This window comes from Sceloporus occidentalis, unplaced genomic scaffold (genome assembly GCF_023333645.1).
Source record: "Sceloporus occidentalis isolate IW3139 unplaced genomic scaffold, rSceOcc1.0.p SCAF_6, whole genome shotgun sequence".
NCBI lineage: Eukaryota > Metazoa > Chordata > Lepidosauria > Squamata > Phrynosomatidae > Sceloporus > Sceloporus occidentalis.
The window spans coordinates 134,918,704-134,940,268 of NW_028316986.1; the positions used below are offsets into that span (position 1 = coordinate 134,918,704).

Consider the following 21,565-nt stretch of genomic DNA (forward strand, 5'->3'; position numbering starts at 1 on the left):
TTAGACGATGCATTGTACATATTTGTATTTCCATGTGAACAGCTGTCATTTGATAAGGAGGTCCATGTTGTGTGTTTGTCAGGATAACTTGGGTTGTTTGAACAGGATCTTTGTTTGGCAGCATGATTTTGTGGGGGCCATCTTGAGGCATCAATCTGCCTCGCTAGTTTACCCCTGTCTTATTTTCTGCTTCCCTTTTTCCCTAATCTGTTGCCTGAAATGTCTGTTGCTGACAGCAGCAATAAGAGAGCAAGCCTATGTTGGTTAGTTTGCACCACTGGAGACTCGTTTGCCAATTTATAAGGTCAAATCCATGGATATGAAAACCCAGATAAAGCAGGTTTAAACTAGGCATTCAGTCAGGTTCTAGAATGGGTGAACAAGGATTACTACAGGTCAGTGACATAGGAGATTATTATACACAGCTTTTCCCCCCCGATCTGGGCACGGGCTGAGACCGTGTATAAATGGATGTTATTGCACAGCTCTGTGCCCAGATCGGAGGCATCCTGTACCCAATTGAGAATACTCTCATACTTAGCTATGAACCAAAAAGTACCATTTTTAGTTAAGTATGGGAGAAGTCCCATTTAGGTATGGGATGCCTCTGTTCTGGGCATGGAGCTGTGCAATAACTTCTGTTTATACATGGTCTCGGCCTGTGCCCAGATCAGGGGAAAACAGCTGGTGTGACGGTTTTAGGCAGATGGTTTTAGTTCTCAAAAGCAACTGAGGTGACAGGACTCTGTGTATAAGCAGCACTTCTATTGAGACAGGAGATCACCTGATCTGCTTGCATGAATAAATCACTATATGTCTTCACACCATTATCATGGTGGTGTGGAATAATCATTCAAACTGATTAGAAACACTAAAAATTCCCAGTTTTTCCCCCCTGTTCTTTCCCATTTTTTTAATTATTATTTTTTATTTTGGATGTTCATACAGTGCTTGGCTTATCGTGAAATATTTTCCATCAGTTCGAGGTGTAATCGGAACCAAAATGAACCAGCTCCTGAGGTTGGTTTATTGGCTGTTTTTGCTGTCTTGCTTTCAGATCCTGAGGCAGACCCTTCTATGATGAGGCATTCAGTTTGCAGGGGGGAAGGATGCCTTTTCACACTGCAGCTTTAGTTGAAAACCAGGATGTGATGTGTGACCTGGGGGAGAGGGGAGATCAAGGAAAATACACCCACAGACAAACCAAGCACAACCATCTAAGACAGTATTTCCCAATCTTTTCTATAGCACACATCCCTAGCAAATGTTTGATTAATGTTTGCATCCCCTACAAAAGAAATATTGCATTTGAAGGTGAAGAAGTTTAATTTCTAATTTTTGAACCACAAATTGAACCATATGCAATACTGAGGGTGAACAAACTGAACCTTTAAAAATGAGCTTTTAACTCAGGGCATGAATTGCAAATCTAAGTCGAGCAATTAGATTCTAATTTTTTCAAAAAAAAATGTAAACAGTAAAATCCAGCCCCAATGTGAACATACATTTACTACGATTAATGTGATCAAATCTCTCTGAGGCATTTAAATCCTCTCCACACATACATTGCTTTGCTTCAACATGGAGGTGTCCCCATGTCTGGGAATGATCCCTGCGAGCTGGATTGATTTGGTAGCTTATTTACACTACCAAAGGTCTGGACCTCTAGACCTTTAAAAAAGATGTGCCTAAGGACCTGATATCGAATACACTGGGTTAAGCGGGTTTTTTCATGCCCCCCTATAAATGGCACTGGGTGCATTTGGGGCCAATGGGAACATTGGGTTATTTCTGTAGTGTGAATGGGGCCTAAGAAACAGAAAACTTGTGATACCTCAAGAAATGTTTGGATGTGGGAGAAAGGATCTGCAGGTACAGTTTGAAATAATTGAAACACCTAGTGCTGGGCACTCCCAGAGCAGATAGGCCCAGTGACGCTCATTCTAGGCATAGCAATAGCAATAGCAAGTACATTTCTATACCGCTTGTCAGTGTTCTTAAGCACTCCCTAAGCGCTTTACAAAGTGTAAGCTAATTGTCCCCAACAATCTGGGTACTCATTTTAGTGACCTTGGAAGGATGCTAGCCTGAGTCGAGCTTGAGCCCTTTTGCTGGTATTGAACTCACAACCTTATGGTTTGTGAGTGAGTGGCTGCAGTACAGGCATTTAACCACTGCACCACCAGGACTCCTCATTTCCCCCCATCTTAAGTTGCACTATGATACAGAGATGTTTATCACACTATACTCTTAAAGTGCTACTATTCCACTTTGACTCCTCTAGCTGCCTCCTGTTGCATTCTGGGATTGGCAGTTTTAAGGAGGGGTATTTAGAATTCTCAGGAAGAGGCCTGAGAATTCTAAATACCCCTCCTTAAAACTGCAAATCCCAGAATGCAACAGGAGGCAGCTAGAGGAGTCAAAGTGGAATAGTAGCACTTTAAGAGTATAGTGTGATAAACATCAGAGAGTAAGGCACCTGAATTCTGGTCTCTGACTCCTAGAAAACTATATTCTTTCTGTTTTACTCATAGGACTATAGGTAGCCACCTTCACATATTTATTTTAATGTTATGACAATAAAACAGATAATTTAGGATAGGGGTTGGAAGGGTGCACAATATAAGCCATATGCAGTTCCCAGGGTCTTTTTAGTGATTCTACAACTTCAGCATCTGGACTTTTAAAAATGTTCAGATTTTTCAGGTTTTTTTGTCTCTCTCCCCCCCCCCCCCCACACCGATAGCAACCAATTATTAATGGAGAAGCAGTTTATCCTCATTCACATATAATCCCCATACCCCCCCCCCCCCCAAAAAAAAATGTCCCTAGAAAAACTCGAAGTTGTAATTGGTATGCATTTTCCATTTTTGGCCAGTGTGGCCATACTTGCCCATGAACTGTGCTATTGTTGCCTTTGCTTTGAATGTTATTTAAAGTGAGTGTGTGTGTAATGTTGATAATATTAATATATTTATGTATATTATATCATAAATCAAAATATAAAATTATATTTGTGTGTGTGTGTGTGTGTATGATCCCAAGGGAGTTTTTGGGCTTACTTTTCTTTTACCATAGATGTGGAAATCATATGGCCTTCCATGTGTTAATGGACTGCAACCCACAGCCCTAACGATAGCCAAGAGTGAAGCTGGGAATGGTGGTCCAGCAACATATGCAGGGGAATCCCTGCTCTTACAGTAGCTCTGCCCTATCCTCACTTCTGTGCAGTTATCATCAAGTGGTGAAAGTTTTGTGTTCTACATACATTGAGCCAGCAGTTACTTCCATGCTTGTGATTGTGCATTTTCTAAAAAAACTCCAGGTGGTAAATCTGCTCAGTGCCTATATGAGCTGAAGCTGTAATTGTAGAAAGAAATTCAGAAACATAATTGACCTGAACACATTCTAAGAATTTAATCAGATGCTTTCTGAATGTACAAAACTGGGTGCATTTAGAGTGCTTTTAATTACTAGTAAGAAGCAAAAACTCTGAACTAAGTTCAAAGGGCGAACTGAGATATACAACATATATATTTGCAAACATGATTTAGTGGTCTTAAAATTTCATGTCATTCTTCATTTTTTTATATAGACATCTGTGAAAAAAATCTTAGTTGTTTTTCTCTTTCCTTTACAGAGAACCATCCCTGGCAGCAGTATCACTTCGTGACACTGAGGTAGGCTTTCATGTCAGAATTCCATACGATGTAGTACATACTTTTAAACAGAATGGTTATACACAACAGGTTGCAAAATAGATACTGTGTCTTCACTCTGCAGCAGAGATTGAGCAGTGGGTTCTGTTATTAACACAAAGGTGATTTTAGCTTCAATAGGCATTTTCAGTAGGCATCAATCTTACAAAAGTGAAAAGGAAGGTTTGAAATTTGTAAAGAAATAAAGAAGAACAGTAACGGCTGTGGTTCAAACCGATGAACAAAGGCGTTTCATTTTTCACAGAGAAATTGGTTTTATGAATTTGTCCCATTTTTAAAAGAATGAGTTTTCAATAATATTTTTCCACTAAATCCCATTTTAAAAATCTTTTTCGGGACTCTTTGGCTCCTCATCATTTTAAGCCTCAAATTCACTGTGCTTAAAGCCCTTTTGGGCACCACCACCTTTAAAAAAAAGACTTGTTTTTTTCCCCTCCAAATAGCAGGCCTGCTAACACTGTATAACAGAACTTCTATTGAGAATCTCTTGCTATTGGCACTCAGAGGACAGTCTTTCTGAGATTGGGTCTTGGAACTTCTCTTGAGAGATCATCTAGCCATCAGCATTCAGAAAGCAAGTTCTGCGACACTGGATATAGTGTACTGGTTTGGAAAAAAATCTGCCCCTAGTATGAACAAGTGTTATAAAAAATCCCTGAAACACAGCAAAGTAGTACCCTGAAGAGGTTTTGGAGAGAGTGCTATTGACCATTGTTTGAGTAATAGAAAAAACCCAAAATTTTGAGGTGAAATGATAAACAAAGTTGATGCAGCCCTCAAGGTTCTTGTAGAGTGACAATGCAGCTGTGCCAATTTCTGGCAGTTGCCAACTGCTGCTTTAGGAAAAGTAAGTTGAAAGTGAAGATCACATTCCCAGTAGTAGCCACTCTTGCCACTTGAGAAGTACTGCTCATGTCTACCATGTTACCTGCCTATGTTCTTGAGTCACCATCTTTCTGTGTATGCACCACCATTTTGTATAATATCAACAAATGAGTATAGATTTGCTGAGATTCCTGGACACTTACCGTCATCCATGTAGATTATGTGATCAAGTTTGCTCATCTGTCTCTATCAGGAATTTTCCAGTACACTCTCCAATTGCAGGTACTCAAAGAGTTCACAATGCTGCTCCAAAAAGATACTATTGAGCAACTTTTCTGACATGTGTCCCTTACTGGATTTTTTTCTCCTAGTATTTCACTATAGCAAAGAGGTATGATTCGCTGAGGTTTATCATTAATCTAAGGCCCAATTCAGACAGTGGAAATAATCCTGGTGTAATCTGGGTTGAATCTATGTTGTTCACATGCATTTTTAATTAATCTGATTAAGTTTTTTGAGAGAGGGGGTACTCCATCACCCACCCCCCACTTATCCCAGGATAACTGATGTCAGATTTATTTTCAAGTTTTTATACAAGATTCGGATTCTTGGATGTGTGAAAAACTGAAGTGAATAGACCCAGGATAAACTGGGATAAAACTGCATGATTGGACATGTTTCCAATACTTTCGGATCATCAACACAATCATGAGTGCTGACGCATGTGAGCAACTGAACATGCAGAGATGCATATAAATGCAGTTTCATAGTGTGAATAACAAACCCGGAATTCATGAGTGAGATTGTTCACATAGTCACACTAAAAACAACAATGTGTGAATGACCTCTAAGAGGCATAAACCACTTCATCCATCCCAGGAAGTTCAGGATGGTCACCTTAGCCACCATTCTTCCCTTCCTGAAACTGGGAGACTGGTTGGCTTCTTTGTATCTACAGGATGCCTACTTACCAGTTGCCTCTGTCTCAGCACAGGAAGTACTTGTGATTTCCCTCGTCTTCACCAAAGTGATGGCAGTATTCATTTCCTATCCCCTGGACCAAGGGGATAAGGTTCTTTCTGTACTCGGGCAACTGGGTGATGGCAACCCTATCGGAACATAAATTACACAAGGACACAGGCAAGACGCTTAGCCTTCTGGTCGATCTGAAACTTCATTTAAACCTTGAAAAATTCCAGCTCACCCCATCTCTAGCTCTATCCTTCATAGAGGTGGTCCTAGATTTCAGGCTTGCTTGAGCCTTTCTCACTCTACATTGGGTGCAAACCACCCAGGCTCAGATCAATTATATGCTGTCAGTACAAGTCAGCAAGACTTGTCATGCAACTACTTAGTCTCTTTGCCATTGCCATGATGATAAACTCATGTATGAGGCTTTGGTTTCATCCACTGCAAATATGGTTCCTTTAGTACTTCAACCTGATGGTGGATCCCTGGTTGTTGTTGTTGCTGTACCTTCAAGTTGTTTCCAATTTATGGTGATCCTAAGGCAACTCTATTCACAGGGTTTTCTTGGCAAGATTTGTAGAAGAGTGGGTTTGCCTTTGTCTTTGTCTAAAGCTGTGTGTGTATGACTTGCCCAGAGTCACCCGGTGGGTTTCCATGGCTGAGCAGAGATTCGAATCCTCCTCTCCCAGAGTTGTAGTCCAGTGCTCAAGCCACTACACCATGCTGGACAAGAGGTTAATGATACCGGGTCAGATCATCTCCATACTGCATTGTTGGCTTTGGTCCCGCAACCTAAACAAAGCATGCCTTTCTATCCTCCTCAGGCCACAACTCTTGCCTGGGTGCACACTATGCTGGGCTAATGGTCCAAAGGAAGTGGTCTCAGCAGGAACAGAGTCTCCACATTAATGCCCTGGAAATGGCAGCAGTCGTCAAGGCCTTCTGGGCATTTAAGGATTCCATCAAGAACACTATGGTCCAAGTGTTGTTAGACAATGTGACCACATTGTATTAAATAAACAAGCAATGGGGCGCACAATCTTCTGCAATTAATGTTCTGGCACTGAGATTCTGAGACTGATGCATACTCCAGTCAGTTGTCCCATTGGCCCTACACATTCTGGGGCAAGACAGCACTCTGACAGACTCTTTGAGACAGACAACAGTTGAAGCATATAAATGACTCTATCTAAGAGGTCCTTCATGCTGAGAGCATATATATGGAGATCTCCCACCATCGATGCATTCATTTCTGAGAGGAACCATGAATGCAAGTGCTTATGCACCAAGAGAGGCCTCAGCAGACTCTTGGTAAGCAATGCATTCTCCTGATCTGGAAAGGTCTTCTGGTCTATCTGTTTCTACCCTTTTCTCTCCTCATGAGGGTATTGGTAAAGATATAAGAGGACTCATCCAACTGCATTCTAGTTGCACCCTGGTTTGCCTCTTTCTTGCATATGTCCCACTGGGACTACCTTCAGCTCCCATACTCCCCAACCCTGTCGACAGGCAGAGAATTGAATGAAACTCTTGTGTATGATTTCACATAAATACTTAGTGCCTTTGCAAGCTTTAGATGACTGCATTCATTCCATTCTCTTGGCATCATGAAAGCCTTCCACACACTGTTCATGTACACTCAAATGGTGCTCGTTTTGCACCTTCACTTAGACCCCTGGTCTCCTGTCACTGCCTACTGATGAGTGAATGCAATGGTTTTTCTGCAACACTTCAAGGAGATTGGCTTCTCTCTGTTGTTGCTGCAGATCTGCCTGGCCACCACAGAGTCATATCAGCCTGTATCTCACCTGGAGATATCCCTGTTTCAGAGTAATTTGCCTAATAGGTTTCTTGGGGATCTCCCACACCTCTATCCACCTGTTGGAGACCTGGTCATGGTCCCTCTCTATGGTCATCTTCCAATTAATGCAGAAATTGTTCGAACCCATGGCCACAATCGACTTTTACCTACTGATTCTGAAAACAATCTTTTTGGTGGCAATCACTTCAGCAAAGGGTGCAGATGAGTGCTGAGCTCTACTTTCGGACCTTCCCTATATGTTTTTTTTATAGGGATAAGATAGTATTCCATTTCAATCCTGCATTCTTCCAAAGGTGGGATTTTTTCCCCATTCCACCTTAATCAAGACATTTTTCATCCCAAATGGAGATCTTGAATTGTCTGGATCAGTACTCACTGTACTGCTTCCCTCCATAAGTCCTATTGACTGTTCATCCACTATGGGGGACGTAGAACTGGTCTTCCAGTTTACTTATGGAGACTGCTGAGATGGGTGGTGGATATAATCAGTTTAGCATACCAACTCACTAAGAAAAGCATGCCACTCAAACCCAGATTCCACTCAACTTGTGCTGTTTCCAGTTCTCAAGCATGGCTGTGAGGTGTCTCCTTGCCGGAGGCCTGCAGAGTGACTACCTGGGCTCAGTCATCTACCTTCATCTGTCACTGTCAGATTGACTGCAGAGCATGGACATATGCAGAGTTAGGCTGGATGGTCCTGTCATCTGTCCTCAGCTGATCTGCCCCACCTCAATTGGTAAGCTAGTTAATCATCCATTTGTGTGAGGCATAGAGACCATGAAGCAGAAGGACAGGTCACTAACTTGTAATTAGTTCTTGGAGAGGTCACCTGTGCCCTCACACAAACCCACCCTCCTTGCCTCTTTTCTCATGACAGACATCAGAACTGAGAGGAGTAGGTCTTGGTGCTACTTATGCTGGTGTCCAAAGGGGTGGAGTTATTGCCAAAAGCTACTCAGGTCTGGAACATTCCATGGATGGATCTGCACAGGTGTGAGACCAATTTGTGTGAGGGCAGAGATGACCACTCAAAGTTACAAGTAAACAACCTGCCATTTTTATTGATTCTATAATCCATGATTACTTGTGTCATAATAACTGATATATTCAAAACATATCTGTCTGAATGAAACTTACTAGATTTTCTGAATCTACAAAAAGCAGAATAACCAAATAGCCATAAGACAAAAATGCCCAAATCCATATTTTTCATCATTTATCTTGAGTGAAGCACAAAAACTCTTTTATTGATGGCATACATATGTCTCATTAAGTCAGTTCCCCTTCCCATTTTTTTTAAAAAAACCTATTGCCCAGTGAAGAAATTTGGACGTCTCGTAAAGGGTGCACATATTTTTGTGCTCTTTGAATTTTCTTGCAGCATATAACTCTAGGACTGTTGAATGTGAGTCAGTTCTGGAATAAAAATGCTATTCTTTGAAATCAGCACATGTTGTGGATGTTCTTGCTATGAGTGAATTTGTTCTGATTTGCTTGTCATGGTTCTTCTCAGATTAATACTAAATTGTTGTCTGACTTCAAAATATGGAGATGTAGCCATTGGTGTTTTTGCTTCAGGCTAGCTAATAAGAATTCCAAGAATAAATAAATGGCTGACTATGGTGGAAAGTTTTACAACTGTGGAGTGCTTTGCTGGGAAGCAGTGCTTTGGTTGGAACTCAGGTACAGCCACTCTGTACCATGCTATTTTGCTGCCATTGGATGCCTTCATTTTGTCATTAGTGACCTGCCCTGTATGTGAATAAATCAGTAGGTAGGAGAAGACAGGTCCATTAGTACTCCCTTTAGTCCAAGAAATTCTGTCAAGCAATGGCAGTTAATTTTTTTTCATCATAGTACTCTGTGATAATTCAGTGATGACCAGCTATTGAACTCCCACTTTCCCTTCTATGAGGTATAAAAAGAACTGAGTGCTAGGTGGCACCATCAGATCACATACCTTACTAGAATGATGGCAAGCTTCCTATATTTTGTCTTGCCTAATTGTTTATATGCTACTTCTAGGGATATTGGTGTTGCATTTCCATACAGAAATAGTACTCTTTTTGCACCTCTCATCATAGGCAGTGGATTGCCTTAGAAATCCACATGTATCTGAGGCTTCTGAAATATTTTAGAAAACCACATGCACAAAACATGCATATATTGCTAAAATGCACATGGGTAAAAATGCAAACATGTGAAAATGCAGACAATTGCTTTGGTTAGTGAAAAAGTGTATACAATCATGCAAACATTATAAAGATATACCTTGAATGTTACTTTACTAGTTCACAGAAGTGAAAAGGAAAGCTAGTGTTTTTTCACTGCTGTTCTTGTGAATGGACTACTTTACATGAGCAGTTACTTCACATGTGGAAGTGTGTGCTTTGTTGATATGGCTTTATGTGAATGAGCAGGTCTGTGTTGTACAGTATTCCCTATGTGCATGCTACTATCTCCTGTGAGCAAAATGTAAATGTTGTGGAAAGTTTTAAAACAACAACAACAACACAACAACATTATAAATATAATAGGATCTGATCCACTTAACACATCTGGATTCCTCTTTGATCCTTGGGAGTTACAATTCCTCGCTGAATATTGCAGCCTTGCAGGAGTATTTAGCTTTTGGTATATCAGCTGCAATGTAAATAACAGAAACTATAGGAAAGCAACCAAAAGATAGAAAATTAAGTTTCAGTGTAGATAAGTGCGAAGTGATGTTTATGATGAATTAGCTATGAATATTCATGGAATGATGGCTTCCTAATGAGCTAGTAATATTTAAAAGCCAGTTCACACATGCATTTACGTTACTTAGTATGTCATTGCTTGATTAGCACTGGATGAGTCACAATGCATAGTATCCATAGAAAAGCATTGGTGATGTAAAGTGTTTGTTCTGTCTGTGGTATACAGACTGCAGTGGTTCATTCATAGTTGCAAACAACCACCTGGTCCTTCTATTCCTTGTGTAATGATCATGTTTCCATGAATCATGTCTCTGATTACTTCAGGGATTTGTTACTTCTTATAGAATTGGAGACTTCCACTTTCAAACAAAGATCACTGAGTACCAATATCCATAGCTACAATTTTGTTGTTGTTGTTTTTAAATCGAGAGGAGTATTTGTTATGATGATTTGGCATTTGTTAATGATACCCTCCAGAAGTGTGTAAGTATGTTTATGAGGAAAGGGGTTGCTTCCTTCTAGTGTTGATTAGTTTCATTTTAATACTGAGACATTGGCCAGGCAAGCTCCAACAGATATTCTGCTCTGTCCTTAACCTCTTTCATTGGTGTCTGTGAAATTATTATGCTGGTCATGGATGTGAAACTACAAGGGCAGTACATGCCATGATGCTAGACGTCAATAGAATGAAATAAGTGAGTGGACAGATAATGTAGAGCTAACAAGGTTTAAGATGTAGACTACCTCTGTTTGTTCATGGACAAAAGACCTGCGCCTTGTTAGACATACTGGGCATATCACAAAAGCCAGGTAAGAAGTTTGAGAGAAATATAGCATGATAGTTGTGATATGGCCAGAAACAAAAGACCTGTGCCTTGCTAGACATGTTGGGTATATCACAAAAGCCAGGTAAGAAATTTGAGAGAAATATAGATAGCATGATAGCTGTGATATGGCCAGAGAAACAGGCTAAAACAATGCAATGTGATAAAATTTTGCAAATGTTTTATTTTAAATGTGCAGTGGGAGAAATAGATCAGAAAATAAAATGCTGCCTGCCTGCTTTGTTTACTTTTTTAAAATATGATTTTCAAAGGCAAGTTAAAAGCTGCTGTATAAATGGTGAAAGCAGAGGTGAGGAGTTATAGTTGAGTGGGAAGGATGACACTGAAAACAGGAAAGAGGAAGAAGCTGAGGTGCTTTTCACACAAGACCACTGAGCTCTGCTCTGCATCTATTATGTTGCTACTCCTGTTGTTGTTGTTGTTCTTTTCCTCCCAGAACTGGCATTCAAAGCAGCTCACAATTTAAAAGAACAATATAATTGTTCTGGCTCATCCTTTCTCCTGGCATTTCAAAGGTGGGAGGAGTAGAGGAAAGCAGTGCTCCTGTTCCCCTGCTCCTCCCACCCTGGAAATGGCTGCCACATATGTGTGTGTGTGTGTTTCCACATTCACGGGGGTCTTGGTCCCCTAACCGCTGCGAATGTGGAGGACCACTATACCTTAATTGGTTATACTATAAAATGCCTTCTTTCTCCATATCCTATTACTCGGTTTTATCCTGTCTGCCTCATAGCTAATTTCAGGTCACCAAGACAGAGTCCCTTCTTTTTAACTTCCTACAAATGAACATTTGTGTGTATATCATTAGCAGATTTTTTTTTTTTTTTTGGTAACAAGAAAATTATCTTCTCTATGGTATGGAATCTCCATGTATATTGTATAAGAGGTGTTACAAGGAATCCAGGCTAGAAAAGATGTTTTCCTACTATAAAAGTGGTTGTGTCTGTATCCATTTTATGACTAGAATGTGAATATGTGAAGAATATTTGCAAAAATACTCATTCTTCATAATTCTCCATAAGAAGAATGATATATCTGGCATCATTTAAACAGCATACCTCCAAAGTGACCCAAAGTAGCTTTATTTTGGCCTGTCTGTACGGGCTCTTTGTCTTCCTAATGTTCAACATTAAACCTGCCTTTGTACTTTCTTCTTTGACTTTCCTTAATAGCTGTTTCAAGTCTTTGTTATTTTCTGCTAGTATTGTGGTGTCATCTGTATATCTTAGATTGTTGATATTCCTTCCTTCATTCTTTACTCCTCATTCCTCTGAATCTAAACCTGCTTTTCATTTCTGAGTAGAAGTTGAACAAACAGGGTGATAAGATGCATCCTTGTCTAACTTCCATTCCACTTGGAAACCACTCTGTTCATCTGTATTCTGTTCTAACTGTAGTGTATCATCCTGACTATAGATTGTGCATTGGGGCAATTAGATGTATTGGTATACCCAGCTCTTTAAATGCAATCCATAACTTTTCTATGTTAACTTTTATTGGTCAGCAATTGTAGGAATCTCGATAGCTATATCAGTTTCTGAGATCAAAACAGATTATGCAGAGCTATTATTTATTTAATTTATATCCTGCCTTTCTCCTATTATGAGACCCAAAGTTTTTTTATAGATTAAATTAATATAATCTACATAAATAAAATGTAAATGTTCATTTGTTCAAAACTTTAAATCTCTGAAAGTTCTTCAACGATTGCTTTGAAATTTTGACACAACGTTCCATTCGAATACACGCATGTTTTTATATACATATACCTACTATTATAGAGATGTCACACCTGTGACAGGTAAAAATATGTTTTTTTAAAAAAAACAGCACCATCTGTTGGATGTAACAACACAAGCTATACTAAATATTCGATTGGCGTTTGTAATCACCATCAATAAAGCTCAGGGCCAATCTTTAGAATTATTATTATTATTATTATTAACCTTTATTTATAAAGCACTGTAAATTTACACAGCGCTGTACATACAATCATTTTAATTGGACGGTTCCCTGCCCTCAGGCTTACAATCTAGTTTAGATCTAGACACGGATTGCTTCTCACATGGACAATTATATGTTGCGTGTTCTAGAGTCAGCAAACCACACAATCTCCATCTCTACACAGACAATGGAACAGCAAAAAATATTGTATACCCACAAGCATTGTGAAATTACATTTTTTAGAAATGTGCACTTTCTCTTTTCTTTCTTTTCCATTTAACCAGACTGAGCCACAGCAACGCATGGCTGGGTACAGCTAGTCTATAATAAAAAGAATTATAATAAAAGTAGTTAAAAGCAAATAGGCCATCCTAGTGAAACCAGAAGCATGTAAAACAGTTTAAGGGTATTTAAAACATGAACAATAAGAATAAAGGTATGGTGCATGCCCCCCTTGCCCACCATTACAAAAATCCTTCTACAGCAACCAGTTACTAGCCAAAGACTTACCTAAATAAAAAGGTCTTTGCGTTCTGGTGCAGGAAGAGCAAAAGTAGAGGCAAGCCTAGCCTCCTGTGGAAGGAAAATCTGTGGTCTGGGAGCAGCCTTTGAGAAGGCCCTTATGCATCTTCACTGAACATGTCTGAAGCGGTGGTGGAATTGAGAGAAAGGCCTCAAAGATGCAGCTTGAACCAGGCCTGAGAATGAGACATAATTAGAATAAATCGGACTGCATTGCAGTTGGTCATACGTTCTGTGAAGGCACAATTTATTAGATGACTACATACATATGAGTTAATTTATAAGAAAAGTTAAAGTTGATATTGCCTAACAAAAATAAATTGTATTTGGAATTCCAGACACTGTCTCCAGCATCCATTAAATGGGTGAAGTATCCTAGTGGTGAAACACCTAGATTTTGGTAGGAGATAATAATAATAAAAGAGAGAAACCTCACACTTTAATGAGAGAAAGAATTTTGGTTGTTGTTCTTGTTGTTGCATTCTGTCCTCAGCATTAAAATGGGAGTGTCAGATACTGTAGGAATCAGGGCAGCTCTGGAGCCATAATTCTCCAGGCTGCCCCTGGAGTATTCTGGGCCGTAGCTAGAATATCTAATGATGATAGATTGCTTCCTTCAACCAACCAACCAACCCTGCCCCCCGAAAACACCACAATTGCCCACAGGTAGTGATAAATACAAACCCGCAGTCTGGGGATTCTAGATTCATATTCAGGACCAACTCTTTGATGCAGTGTTACAAAAAATTGGTGACTAACGAGAAGAAGAAGGGGATGCAGTGGCATAAGTGATTAAGATGCTGACTCTGTTGATTGCAGATTGGTAGTTTGAGGCCCGGGTGCTGCATGATGTGGTGAAATATTGTCACTAGTGCCAGCTTCTGCCAACCTAGCAGTTCGAAAGCATGCAAATGCAAGGAGATAAATAGGTACCACTTCTCAGTGGGAAGGTATGCAGTCATGCTGGCCACATGACTACCAGAGCAGTCCTTGGACAATGCTAGCTCATCGGCTTAGAAACGGAGATGACCACCCCCCCCCTACAGTTGGTTATGACTAAACATTCATGTCAAGGGACTACCTTTACCTTTTTAACAAGAAGAAAATACATGTGCGGAATGCCAAAATAGAAATGGAGAGAGAACTGGGCAAAATTAAGGGAATAGAAGGGGAAGAGAAATCTGAATCAAAGACTGTGTATAAAAGAGAGTAACAACAAGTTTTTTGGAGAAAGTGCAGAAAGATAAGTGAAGAAATAGATGATTACAATGGGGGTAGATTTGTCCCAGGAGATGGTAAAGCTAAGGTAAAGGGGAAAGAAATAGTGGCTTTGAACAAAGTTTGCAATGAAGAAAGGGTAAATATTTGTGAAAATGACATCTCTACACCCCAAGACGAAATAGAATATAATCTTGTGAGCACATTGGAGTGTTAGGAGAAACTTGTTTGCTCTCTCCTTGAACAATTTGGGTGCTAGAGAGCAGATACATACTCTTGACACCAGTGTGTGTCAGGCTCCTGGATTTTGCAATCATCTTAATAAAAACATCTCTACTGATTCAGGGTCTTTCTAGAGCTATGGGGTACTATATTCCCATTTGTTTCACAAAATCAGCACAAATGGAGTGATTGCACTTCCTCTGAAGAACCTGATTTGTCTTCCTGTTGGCAGCAAAAAATGAGGAAAAATTATTCACAGTTCCTTTTGCTTGATTTCTGCACTTGGAAGAATCATGTATTTTAATCATAGACAAGGGAAGCACAGATTATGGAAAATGTTGAACTGAGCAAAATAGAGTGGGTGTAAAATATCCCTATGGAAACAAGTTATTTTAAGGTTGAGGTTCATTATGAAGATCAGCCGGTAAATGATGACTTCAGCAATTATAGAATGTGTGAGGGTACTAATGACTGACAGGCATCAAAGAATCATTGTCTGGGGCAGATGGCAAAGAAGAAAAGGAAAGACTGAAGTGACTGCGATGCTGACAGAATTGCATTAGTATTGGTATCATTGGTTTAAAGGTGTCACAGAATAAATGGTGAGCTCAGGAGTCTGTGAGATGCGAGTAGAAATTGGGATGACTGCAGCAGAAGAGGGAAATTGGTGGTCCAGAGCTGGTCCTAAAATGTGCACACATACTTGAAGAGGAGGAGTGCAAGAAATGCTCACAGAAGTGCTGAAGAATAAATTTCAGAGGGAAGAGAATCCCTTTGGAGGGAAATGACAGAATATGAATGGCAGCAGAAAAGAAAACATGGTATTCTTGCATCAAACAGATGGGGAAGGGAGGAATGTCTTACTTACGTCAGTGCTTAAATTCAGTTCTGTTTTATGTTTTAGGAAGGACTTTTGTCTTTAAAACCTGTTTACATTTTTAGATATTGAAATGGAACTGTTTGGTGAGGGACGTTGAATTATGTAAGCCTTTCCAGCTTCTTTGCTGTAGCCAAGGGAGAGGCCATAGCTTAGTTGGCAGAGAACATGGCTTTTATGCAGAAGTTCCCAGCTTTAATCCTCCCACCTCCAGATAGGGCTAGAAAAGAATCCAAAGCTCTGAGAGCCATAGCTAATCAGGAATGACAGTACTGGGTTAGGTAGACCAGTGATACAAGGCAGCTTGATGTGTTTCATAAGGTTTGCTGTTGCAGCTATTGTCACTTCTGACATACCACAGTGTAACACTGCTCATTTTGTTACTGCATGAAAAGGGGGCCTTCTCTGTTATGGCATCTATTGTGTAGAATGGTTTCCCAGAATAGTGATTCTGTGTTTCTATCATCTATGAAAAATGTACCTCTCTACCTAGACATTTTTTAGATTATTCTCCTCGTTTATTAATGTTCCAGTTACTCACGGTTTTTAATTAATTGTTTTAGTGGATTTTATCTTTTTATTGTTTTTGTATTTTTAGCTATAGGTTTTATTGCATTTGTTGTTCATCTGTGTGGCTTCTTTAAAAATGAAAAAGCACTGTTAAGATATAATGCTCACATCGTTTGTATTAATTTTATGACTCTGGAGACTAGGATTTGAATTCGTGCTGTTGTTATTCTTTTTATCAGTAGAATACAGCATTAGATTATGGCCTAAGGATCAATGCATACATTTTGACAACATATAAATGTACAAGTTGTGTTTGTGCCTTACACACATGCACACACAGAGATTCACTTTCTCATATTAGATTTGCAAGGAGCTTTCACTACTGCATAATGGTATGCAAATATGTATCAGGATCAAAGGTAAGCCAGGAAAAAAAAAGTGGCGTTGAGTAGAATAAGTCGCTCAGCTAGTAACCTAACTACATGACAGACCCACAGGCAACTTCAGAGCTGTCAGCTTCACTGCCTGTGGAGCTCACCAAGGAGCCAGGTGCTGCTGGAAGAATATTCTCTGCAGCTTGGCATCTGAGCTCTGTGTGATGGCCTTGTGGATCACGTGTCAAAATCACAGCTCTCATCATGCTGCTGCTGGAGATGGACACAAAGGAAAATAGGCTTTGCCTGTATTTATAATAATTAAAAATAAATTGTCAAGACAGCCTCAAAGTTTGCTTCCAGGAGCTACAGAATATAAGAAAGACAGTTGCAGCTTGGTTTCACTATAAAAAAAAATAATATGTTAATTTATAACAGAGATGAAGTCACTTTCATCAGCTAGAACTCTCTCTCTCTCAATCACTCACACACACACACACACACACACACACACATACACACTTGTATTCAATATACATATTGCATCATTGTTAATGGTACTAGATTGTGTTAACTGCATGCAAAGCATGTTTGAATGTATATTTCTCCAGACATGATGGTCTCCATATGCATACCTAGACAGCAAAATTTATCTTCAGTTGAAGTATTGTCTTGAATTGAGAGTGATGCCACTATAGTAAGTGAGGCAGAGGAAATTAAGCTGTAATATTTCTTACTTGAAATCTTGCAATATATCAAGGCAGGAGATTTTCATAGCCTTGCTTTAATGTATTAATGATTATTAACAATGCTAGTGAAGAGAATCACTCCTGGCCTGTTTAGTGTACAGTAATTAAAAAAAACTCTTAGATGAGAATATACCCCTGTATTCTGGTTCTTCACCTTTTCTCTATTGCCAGGAAAAGCTATGTGTTCCCTGTAGTTTGCAGCTGATATGATACTCTGTTTTAAAAGCTATACACAAAGATAGATTTCTGCTAGCATTTTACTGGATTTATGATAAATCTGGGAGGCCATAGTCATGCATATTAAGTGTTTGCAGAATTCTGGTCAGTCATATTTTATGAGAATGTGCTAAATGTGTTAAGGAATCAGCAGAATTATATGATGTAGCCTTTTTTGGGACTATAGTAGTTTAGCTAAGGAGCTTATCGCTTGGCTTATTAATTTGGCTTACCTGTTCCAGTTTAAATTTCAATTTGGGTTGCATCCTGATCTTATCAGAAGGGTTTTGCTGCTGAATTTGCCACCCGAATACAGCCCGGGTGCATTCCCGCTTCCAGGAACGCTTCAAGCGTTGATGCCGCATCCACTGAGAGACAGACAGATGAAACTTGCTGTTCGAGACCCGGAGAAAGGTCAGGGGTGGAAAGATATAGCTGAGTGTGATCAGCATACAAATGATAGGAAAAGCCAAAAGAACTAATGTGCTTTCTAGGGACAATGTGTAGAGAGAAAACAAAAGGGGACCCAAAACAGAGCCCTGGAAAACTCAAACAGATAACAGAACAGAAGACAAAGCTTGACCACCCGTGACCACTGCAAAACTTCCACAGTTGTCCTATAATACATTTGCCTACCCCTGTAATAATCTGTTGGGAGAGTGTGAGAATATGGAATGTTTGGAGTGACTGGTGGTTGGCTGAATGTCTAAGGGGATTTATATGTATTATATAAGTAATGTTGATGTTATGCTCAGTTTCTATTTAATAACTTAATTTGGCATTGTACACTTTTGCACACAGTAATGCTACATAAGAGGTATTGAGACGCTCAAGTTCAGATACACAGTGTCTATCATGTCAGCAATAAATGAAAGTTAGATCCAAAACACACTGCAGAAATAATGCAGTTTGAAACCGCTTTAACCTGCTTGGCTCAATGCTGGGGAATCCTGGGAACTGTAGTTTTTGTGAGACATTTAGCATTTTCTGTCAGAGAGCTCTGGTGCCACAATAAACGACAACTCCCAGAATTCCCTAGCACTGAGCCAGGGCAGCTAAAGTGGTCTCAAACTGGTTTGTTTTTGCAGTGTGTTTTGGACCTTTGTGGGTTTTGGTGGGGATATAAAATGCATAAAGTCTCACACAGTATAATAATAATAAATAATAAAATATTTATTTATAGCCTGCCTTTCCACAGATCAAGGCGGGTTACAGAGAATGCCATTACAAGATAAAAACACTATAAAACAGCAAATATACATTAAAATAGCGGAGCACAAATTACAATTAACAATATAACAATATCCAGCTAGCCTAAGATATACCAAGACAATGACAATGAGGGGGGGGGGGGAGGAGAGGCTACAATGGGAGCAATTAGGGAAAAGCCTGTTGAAACAGGAAGGTTTTTAACTCCTTCTTAAACAGGTCAAGGGAGTTGGCCGAGCGGAGCTCACCAGGAAGCGAGTTCCAGAGCTGAGGGGCTGAGATGGAGAAAGCCCTATGCATTGTTGTGGCATATTTCGAGTCTGGAACTCTCAACAGCTGCTTCCCGGCCGATCTGAGTGTGCGGGGCGGATTATATGGAGAGAGGCAGTTCTCCAAGTACCCTGGGCCCAAGCCATTTAGGGCTTTATAGGTAATGACCAACACCTTGTATTGCGCTTGGAAGCGGATGGGAAACCAGTGTAGATCTTTTAGTACTGGTGTTATATGGCTGGCCCTGGAAGATCCAGTGACCAGTCTAGCTGCCATGTTTTGAACCAACTGTAGCTTCTGAGTATGGTACAAGGGTTGCCCCATGTAGAGCGCATTACAGAAATCCAAACGAGAGATTACCAGGGCATGTACCACCGTTTCAGGGTCCCCCCGGCCCAGGAAGGGTCGCAGCTGGCGTATCAACCGAAGCTGATAACAGGTGCTCCTGACTGTCGCATCCACCTGAGATGTAAGGTGGAGCGACGAGTCCAGGAGCACCCCCAAGCTGCGAACAGAGTCCTTCAAGGGGAGCGTGACCCCGTTCAGGACGGGTGGACAAACCTCCAATCCCGGGCCGGGGGAACCACTGCGTAGTTGGTGGTCACAATGGTGAGGTAAGAGGAGGTCCTCACAGTGGTGGCAGAGGTAGAGATGAGTGAACCCCCCAGTTGGTAGCAGCTGTGGAATTTGTAGTAGTCCACACAGTTGATGTCAGCTGATGGAATTAGTGAAAGCCTTCAGAAACAGCATTATCTAGTTCACATTTTTCTATTTGTCTGCAAGCACATCATGGGAGACCTTGTCAAAAGTCTTAGAGAAATCAGTATATACAGTACTACAGTCATACTGTTCTCTTGAACTACCAAATTTGAATCTTTAGCTATTTTTTTTTAAAAAAAGACATACGATTAGCTTGGCATTACTTGTTTTTATGAAACATATGCTGGGTTTTAGTGATCAGAGTATTCTGGACTTTCCCCAATGTCAGTGTCCAAAATTCTAAAAAATATATGTGCTAAAACTGGGGAGGTTACAGAGCAGATAGTTTCATATGGATTTGCTTGATCAGAGCTATATAATTACATACAAATGCTCCTACTGTTGGAGAAGAATGCTCTTGTTGGAGAAGAAGGGTGCTACTGCTACTGCTAGCAATTGTGATAATGATGGGTAACAGCAACAACAACAACAAGAGCTGTATTTTTACAAATCTGTAGGAAAAAAGAAAATTTCTAGCAGCTTTGTATCTCTTTAAAATGCACTTTTTATGTCTTTAAAATGAATTATCAAATCATTCTTAAAATGAAGGTAAATATTAACTAGGATAGCATTTGTATGTAGTTATGTTTGGCATAAGACTATTTCAGCAAGACGTATACACTGTCTTAACATTTCTTCTTTACTTCTTTGTTCTTTCTTGTTGAATAACTGATCTGTTAAACCAACTTTTTTTTTCAGGAAGGTTGCACCAATGCCACTTTTAACTGTCCTGCTCTTGTCAGGAAACCTAAAATTGAAATGCTAAATTTCCCTTACTTGGGCTGTTTCATAAACTATAGAAGTGCATGAAGTGGGGGGGGGGGGGGGAGGAGTAAAATTGAAGAAAGAAGTGTGTTTATGTGTGGGTGTGTAAAGCAAAACAGAGTGCTTTTCATATAATTGCACAGGTAATTACTGAAAAACCCAATCAATTACAAATTAACACCACTTCTGTCTATTGGCATCTGATTTTGCATAAAGTGTGTGTGTGTGTGTTAACCAATATTTCCTAAAGGGTGGGGGGACTGGGGGTCCCCAACAAGGATGTCAGTGTTTCTTTAAATGTTGGGGAAATTAGCTTTGCAAGACGCTGGGTGACCTTTAGTACCATTGAGAATTCCAGGTTTGGTTTGAGTGAATTAAAATGATTGTATTTAGAAAAATGGAGAGTGCAATCACACACACACACACACACAAAACATCAATTCACACAGACACAGCATTCATAACTAACTGAAATGGAAATACGGCAACTGGATAGGGGAGTTTGAGGGGTTTCAAAAGGGCGATATTAACCTGTCCAAAGTGTAGACCACTGAAATCAGGAGTGGCTCAGACCGAAGTCTATGGACGACACAGACCATACACAGAACGCATTCTGGAAAAACTGTATGCATATTGTATGTGCAGAGGATAAGCTTTTGAATCCAATATTTATATCTGAAAACTAGCATCTAGGGATGGCTTTCTTGTAAGGTAACAAAGACCTGATGTACTTTTGGAGAAATCAAGCATGGGATTCTGGATGGTTTTACCTTTAGGATTACAGAAACAGTGATTGGATGAGAACAACCCCAGGGTGAATGGACAGGAGATTTGGCTGGGGACATGGCAGGGTGCAAAAAGAGAGAACTGGCTTACTAGTTCGATGTATTCAGATCTCCTTTCTCTCGTGGAGCAACAGAAAATGCAGAAGGAGAAGGAGCAATTAATACATCCATTTAGTCTTAACTGTGTTATTACCTGGACATATTGTCCACATGTCTTCAGGTCTTCACTTCTTTTCTCCTGAGAACCTCACCTAATGTTCCAAAAAAGT

The 21,565-nt window shown here is 40.0% G+C and overlaps 1 protein-coding gene across 7 annotated transcripts in view; it reads left to right on the plus strand.

Annotated features, from left to right (window-relative positions):
* Positions 1-21,565, plus strand: part of MYT1L (myelin transcription factor 1 like) — a 444,499-nt gene that overhangs the window by 100,728 nt on the left and 322,206 nt on the right. For 5 of the 7 annotated variants that reach the window (XM_089531035.1, XM_089531033.1, XM_089531034.1 and 2 more), the window contains one exon: positions 3,641-3,680. The exons of the other annotated variants lie outside the window; for them this stretch is intronic. The gene's annotated coding sequence lies outside the window, so the exon portion shown is untranslated. The remainder of the gene's footprint in view (positions 1-3,640; positions 3,681-21,565) is intronic. 7 annotated transcript variants of the gene reach the window in all.